The sequence below is a fragment of the Helianthus annuus genome, chromosome 1 (genome assembly GCF_002127325.2).
Source record: "Helianthus annuus cultivar XRQ/B chromosome 1, HanXRQr2.0-SUNRISE, whole genome shotgun sequence".
Classification (NCBI taxonomy): domain Eukaryota; kingdom Viridiplantae; phylum Streptophyta; class Magnoliopsida; order Asterales; family Asteraceae; genus Helianthus; species Helianthus annuus.
In genome coordinates, this window is record NC_035433.2 from 35,090,163 (window position 1) to 35,098,161 (window position 7,999).

Consider the following 7,999-nt stretch of genomic DNA (forward strand, 5'->3'; position numbering starts at 1 on the left):
TGAATTACCACATGCGAAATTGTTACAAAAAAACAACATTCTATTTCATCAAAATTATCACATGCGAAATTGAATTAACACATGCGAAATTGTTACAAAAAAAACCTGCTATTTCATCAAATTTATCACATGCGAAATTATTACAAAAAAAAAAAAACAACATGCGATTTTCATTGCAGGAAGATGATCGGACGGCTGAGATTGTAGCGTACGTAATGTACGATAAGGGAATTTGTACAGTACCCTTTACCTTTATATTGTAACACTCTCATTTAAAATACACATTATTTTTACCGACTAAATAAGAAAGTTCATAATCATTAAAAGCACAAACATTAATATTAATCCTAGTTTAGCACATAAGTGTTTTAAAACCACCACAACATTAAAAGGATACGTAAGTATTCCTTCTATTACAAAATTATTACTAATGATCATCTAAGACAAAATTTTCGGAACTACTTCTTGAATGTGTTCGGTTCATAAGCCTTGCGTTGATCACCATCCGCTTGGTTGACTTACTTGAAAGCTGGAAAATTTAACAAAATAATAATGTTAGAATCCTTCAAATTTCACATAATTAAAAGTAGGCTTAAAACGGATTCGAACTGTGAAATTATACAAAGCTTAACAATTTTGGCTGGGCTCCACCGTAAATTACGGTGGTCACCGTAATTTACGGTGGGCGCTGGACATTTATGGTTCTGCCGTAAATCAGTAAAGAACCACCGTAACGATTCACCCTCTACCGTAAATTACGGTGGCTACCGTAATTTACGGTAGCTTCTGCATATTTTCCTGTTTTGCTGTTTTGACCCGTTTATTCCAATTTTTGCACTTTTAAGTCATCAAAGCGCAGTACGGGACATTTCTTTGCAACAAGTATGACCCGTTTTGGATCCCTTGCTTCAACACACACGCTCCCATTACCGGTTTGCGTGTTAATAATATTCTTCCCATTACCCGACACACGGGTTTATGGTCTACGGATGAGGTACTTCCATTACCCGGTTTGTACCCACCATTGTTAACTCGTTTTGGTTTATGAAGTCCCTCATTTAAGCAACCAAACCAACACGACTCTATATTGTTCATAACTAGTAAACAATTAAAAATGAAAACTAAATCATCAATATTATAGTAGCGTTAACCACGTACCTCAAAGCTTTCCCTTTAAACGAGCGTCCGCACCGGCTTGACTTCCCGACGCCTCACTCGTGTTGCCTAAAACATACAAGCCAATTACCATTAGAACCATTCGGCTCATGACTAAGCTTGTTACTTTACCAACACCACATTTGTGTCGATCAATGTCTTTTAGGCATTTTATCAAGCATCTTATGTGCATGATTTCTTACAATTCATAACTAAGTTTAACATTTATCATTTAGCCATGTTAAACATCAATTTAGGCAATTTCACATTTTTTCACATTAATAATTTCTGAACCTTGTTCATAGAACTTGAATTACTCTAGGATACATCATAATCCTAATGTCTCATACTTTTCTACAAAAACCCCCATATCACCTCTAATGGTGATTATGAACTTTACAAGAATTAGGCCAAATTTTAACAAGCACTCGACTAGGGTTCATCCCTATACACTATTTCAATCAAAACAACTATCATGCATGCTCAGATTTGGATCTCATGAATTTTTCTAAAATTTAAGGTAGAACCGAATCATGAAATTTTGCATACCTTACGATCCCTTAGTCAAGGTGATCACAAATCTATGTTCAGATTTCGATTTGGACTTGATTCGAACCTTCAATTAATGAATTTTGTGAATGTTAGGGTTTGAGGGGAAATCCCCTTGTTGCCTGCGCTCTGGTCGATCAAACACACACTTAGGTGTGTGTTTGGTGTGTTATTTTACTAGTAATAATTGAAGTTCCAGATTTGACAAGTTTGGTCCCTCAATTATACATGAGCTATAGGGCATTTAATTATACTTTGTCATATTATGTTAAGATTCTTACTAACTAGGTTATCTTTCCTAGTCTTTTATCTTGACTTACTACTGGTATTTAGTTTAAAATGTAACATTAATATTTTCGGGGTGTTACAAGTCCACCCTCCTTAAAGAGGGTTTCGTCCCCGAAACCTGTTTATGTATATGCCAAAAATTTCATACACGTACCGAAAAGTGTAGGGTGTAGTCGTTTCATTTCCTCTTCAGACTCCCAAGTGGTGTCTGATCCCTTTCGGTGTTCCCATTTGACCTTTACTTGATAGATCATCTTGTTCCTTAAGCTTTTCACCTTACGGTCTAGAATTGCAATTGGTCTCACCGCGTAGTTGAGACTATTATCCACCTCGATGTCGTCATAGTGAATATACGCGGTTTCGTCAGCTAGACATTTCCGGAGATGTGATACATGGAACGTGCTATGTATCCCACTCAACTCTGCGGGCAGTTCGAGACGGTATGCCACCCTACCGACCCGCTCGATAATTCTGAAGGGCCCGATAAACCTTGGGCTTAACTTTCCCCTTTTTCTAAACCGGATTATTCCTTTCCATAGTGATACCTTCAACATCACCTTATCACCAACTTGAAACTCAATTGGTCTTCTTCGTTTGTCTGCATACGCCTTCTGTCGATTTTGAGCCGCCCTCAGGTGAGCTCGGACTATGTCGATCTTTTGATTCGTGAGTCCGACTATATCCTTATGTGCAAGTTCACGCGGACCAACCTCACCCCAACATACCGGAGTTCGACACTTCCTACCGTATAGCATTTCATACGGGGCCATACCGATGCTTGCGTGGTAACTGTTATTATATGAAAATTCAACCAACGGTAGGTGAACATCCCAACTACCCCCGAAGTCAATTATGCACGCCCGTAACATATCTCCCAATGTTTGTATTGTTCTTTCACTTTGACCATCCGTTTGAGGATGGTACGCGGTGCTAATGAACAATTTAGTTCCCATTTGCTTTTGGAAATCGCACCAAAAATTTGAAGTGAACCGGGTATCCCTATGATGGATACCGGCACTCCGTGGCGTGCTATTATTTCATTAGTGTACACTTCCGACATCTTCTCTGACGTATAAGTTTCTCGGATAGGGATGAAATGGGCACTTTTGGTTAGTCTATCCACAATTACCCAAATGGCATCAAAACCACGGCTAGTTCTGGGCAGTTTGGTTAGCAGGTCCATTGTAATTTGTTCCCACTTCCAAACTGGAATATCTAATGGTTGCAACTTGCCGTATGGTTTTTGATGCTCCGCTTTGACTTGTAAACAAGTCAAACACTTCTCCACGTATTTAGCCACATCCCTTTTCATCCCCGGCCACCAATAGTTTTGCTTCAAATCTCTATACATCTTAGTCGCTCCGGGATGGATCGAATAGCGAGACTTATGAGCCTCGTCAAGCAGAAGACTCTTAACACCACATGTGTTTGGGACCCAAATCCTATCATTCCGGCATTTCATCCCATTACTTCCTTCCATAAGGTCTTTTACCATCCCTTTTATACGCTCTTTCTTTCAATTTTCTTTCTTTAACGCTTCGGTTTGGGCTTCTCGGATACGCTCAAGCAAACCTGAAGTTACTACCAACTGCATAGACCGTACTCGTATTGGGGCGCATTCGTCCTTTCGGCTAAGGGCATCCGCCACCACATTAGCCTTTCCGGGGTGGTAATGGATCTCGCAGTCGTAGTCTTTCACCACTTCTAACCAACGTCTCTGCCTCATGTTTAACTCCTTCTGATCGAAGAAGTACTTCAAACTCTTATGGTCAGTGAAAATAGTATTTTTCACACCATACAAATAATGCCTCCAGATTTTCAAGGCAAAGACCACGGCCGCCAACTCAAGATCATGAGTCGGGTACTTTGTTTCATGCGGCTTAAGTTGCCTAGAGGCATATGCGATCACCCTTCCCCTTTGCATTAGCACGCACCCAAGGCCTAGGTGTGACGCGTCCGAATACACTACCATATCCTCCGTACCATCCGGTAAAGTCAACACCGGTGCACAGGTTAACTTTTCTTTTAATGTCTGAAATGCCTTTTCTTGATCGCTTCCCCAGACGAACTTCTCATTCTTGCGGGTCAATTTGGTCAACGGCGCTGCGATTTTGTAGAAATCCTGAATGAATCTCCGATAGTAACCTGCCAACCCCAAGAAACTTCTAATTTCGGATGGATTCTTTGGAGGGCTCCACTTTGACACCGCTTCCACTTTTGACGGATCCACCAATATTCCCTCGGCACTTATGACGTGCCCTAGGAATTGCACCTCTCGTAACCAGAAGGCGCATTTTGAGAATTTAGCATATAATCTCTCTCGCCTTAACACCTCCAATACTTCTCGTAAATGGTTAGTGTGCTCCGCCTCGTTTCTTGAATAAACGAGGATGTCGTCTATAAAAACAATCACCGATCTATCGAGCATCGGTCTGCAAACCCGGTTCATGAGGTCCATGAAAGCCGCGGGCGCATTCGTTAATCCGAAAGACATCACGAGAAATTCGAAATGTCCGTATCGTGTTCGGAATGCCGTTTTTGGTACATCATTTTCCTTTACCCTTAATTGGTGGTAACCCGATCTCAAATCGATTTTTGAAAACCAGCTTGCGCCTTGTAATTGATCGAATAAGTCATCGATTCTCGGAAGCGGGTATCGATTCTTTACCGTGAGTTTGTTTAACTCCCGGTAATCAATACACATCCGCATGCTCCCGTCCTTCTTCTTTACAAATAGCACGGGAGCTCCCCAAGGAGACACGCTAGGCCGAATGAATCCCTTTTCAAGTAAATCTTGTAACTGAGACATTAATTCTTGCAGTTCTGACGGTGCCAATCTATAAGGTGTCTTAGCAACTGGTTTAGCACCCGGGGTCAGTTCAATCCCGAACTCTATTTCGCGCTCTGGTGGCATTCCCGGAAGATCCTCGGGAAAGACATCTTCAAATTCACGCACCACAGGTACGTCTTCAATCCTTGGCGTTTCTTTTTCGACGTCACGTACGTAAGTTAAATATGCCTTACACCCGTGTAGTATAAACTTGCGGGCTTCTACCATCGAGCATATCATGGGATTACAAGCCTTCTCCCCATAGATGATGACACGCCTTCCGCTCGGAGACGTTAGGTGTATCTCCTTACGTAAGCATATCACCTTAGCATGGTAGCGGGATAGCCAATCCACACGAGTGCAAATATATATATATATATATATAATCTATTTTTAAAATAGCTCAGAAGTTATACCCAAGATTCTACCAGGAGGCTTTCTAGTTGAACCTTAAAGTTACAAAGTGAGTCATTCTCTTTTTATTAACATTGTTTTACAATACTCCAAATTATTTTCAAAAATTTATAATTACAGGGATTAAGTCGTGGTTATCTTGAATCACTGGCTAGTGGGGTATTGTGCACATTACTAATTTCTCACGGTTAGGCTAATAATCCTAACAGTGATAATCATCACTACTTGGGCGAAAGGACCCAATAGTGGTATGACCATCGTCACCAGGAGGTGACACGGCGCCAGATAAAAATAAGATAGAAGCCATTGTAATCACTCTTAATACTGTGAATTATAACAAATGTGTTTTTGTACAAAAATGAAAGAACTCACCAGTATTTCTTGCTGACCAAATGTTTTTAAAACGCGTTTCAGGTAATTACAGTAGATTGGAATAAGAGTGATGATACGGCACCGAAAGGCTTAAAGAAGTGGCTTATTTTATCAGTTAAATTAAATTAAGAAAACATGGTTTCATATATTCTAGTTTATCCCATATTAAAGCTACCTTTTGTAAAACATGGGTTTATTTCCATCTTTTTAATAAATAAAAATCCGGTGTTTCTAAACTCTGATATTTTTCCTAACTCACGGTCCTGATGAAATTTCCGCTGCACTACTTTTCAAAATAACCACCGGTACCACTTGACTGTTCGCGGCTCCCGCTCAGGGTGGGGTCGGGGGTCGTGACAGAAGGTGGTATCAGAGTCACTGGTTTAAGCCATCTAGGTATTCTTTTAATACCTAAAACTTAAACCTTATGTTAGGAAATTAATGTAACAATTTATATGTTATTCTGTGTGGATAAATATTAATATTTATATTATGATTTTTATGTTTTGAGTTCAAAGTATGAGTAACCAATATGATTAGACGTACCCATATGCTACCTAGGCAGATGTATTATGCTACGCTCTTACACAATTAATATCTTAGGGTACCACCTTAAGTTAGATCCCTTCATAAATAAATGAAGGTAGCAATTACAAGAGATAGTTATGAATTGAGATAAACTAATAAACATATATATAAATATATATATATATATATATATGAGTAGGGTTCCTACGGAAAGTGTGTTTTTCCTAGAAAGTCTAGGAAGCGATCTTGTCCATCCGATTGGTATGTTTAAGGGTTGATATTAAATCAATGGCAATCTTGTAATAATTAACTATATTTAATAGATTGTTTTAAATGAGTAGGGGCAATTTCGTCCTTATGTGTGTTTTAAACCAATAAAAAATAACCATAAGAGATATCACATCTATTTAATACACGCCAATTTCCCTCTCTCTCTCTCTCTCTTTATCTCTCTAAACCCAAATTCGGAAACCCCCAAAATCATACCAAAAATACCTAAAAAATCATGGATGAAGATAAGAGATTTTCCTTGTTCCATATACGTAAGATCAAGCTTTCATTGTACTGCGTGTTTTACAAAGAGATTATGGGTGATTCTTGTTTGTAATTGACGGTATTTTGCTGGTTGCAGGGAAGAGATTCAAAAAGCAGGAAACTTTGGAAAGGATAGATAGCAGCGGAACAGTTACCGGAAGCCGATCGAAAGCTGGGCGAAATCTGCTGATGTAAAACACATTTGTATGAATCTGCTTGCTGTTAAAACACAACTGTATGAATCTGAATTGCTGTTAAAACACGGCAGTATGAATCTGAATGATAAAACACATTTGTATGAATATGCTTGCTATTAAAACACATCTGTATGAATCTGAATGATAAAACACATTTGTATGAATCTGCTTGCTGTTAAAACACAGTTGTATGAATCTGGATGCTAAAACACAACTGTATGAATCTGCTTGCTGTTAAAACACATTTGTATGAATCTGCTTGCTGTTAAAACACACCTGTATGAATCTGAATGCTAAAACACAACTGTATGAATCTGCTTGCTGTTAAAACACAACTGTATGAATCTGAATGCTAAAACACAACTGTATGCATCTGCTTGCTGTTAAAACACAGCTGTATGAATCTGAATGCTAAAACACAACTGTATGAATCTGCTTGCTGTTAAAACGCAACTGTATGAATCTGAATGCTAAAACACAACTGTATGCATCTGCTTGCTGTTAAAACACAGTTATATGAATCTGAATGCTAAAACACAACTGTATGAATCTGCTTGCTGTTAAAACACAATTGTATGAATCTGAATAATAAAACACAGTTGTATGAATCTGCTTGCTGTTAAAACACATCACCAAGAACAAACTGTTAAAACACAGTACCAAGAACATGCTGATAGATTCCAGCAAGAAAACGAAGGAATGATTGATATTACGTGAGATTAGAAATCGAAAACAAAAAATTCCGAAATTTATGTATAGTTAGTTATTGAAGATAATTTCCTAAAATAAAAATAGATTGTGAAAGTATATAAATGCCCTTTTAGATAAAATCCTTTAATGCCACATGTCGCGTTCTTATTGCTTCCTAGACTTTCTAGGAAAAACACACTTTCCACCCAACTCCTACTATATATATATATATATATATATATATATATATATATATATATATATAACACAAGTTTATAATAGTAGTTAAAACTACTTTTAGCAAAATATGTGAGTCGACTAATATATTTTATTAGGCATGATGCATGATTATATATGACAAGTATGAGATATATTTATCATCTCTTATTCTCATTGGACTATGTAGATTTTTTAGATACACCATATAACATTTAAATTATAA

At 38.1% G+C, this 7,999-nt stretch overlaps 1 long non-coding RNA gene across 1 annotated transcript; it reads right to left on the reverse strand.

Annotated features, from left to right (window-relative positions):
* Positions 1-369: 369 nt before the first annotated feature.
* Positions 370-1,813, reverse strand: LOC110935636. Its single transcript, XR_002589286.2, has 3 exons — positions 1,705-1,813; positions 1,159-1,224; positions 370-529 (listed from the first exon to the last, which is right to left on the reverse strand). It is a non-coding gene; the product is annotated as an uncharacterized LOC110935636 (long non-coding RNA).
* Positions 1,814-7,999: the final 6,186 nt, after the last annotated feature.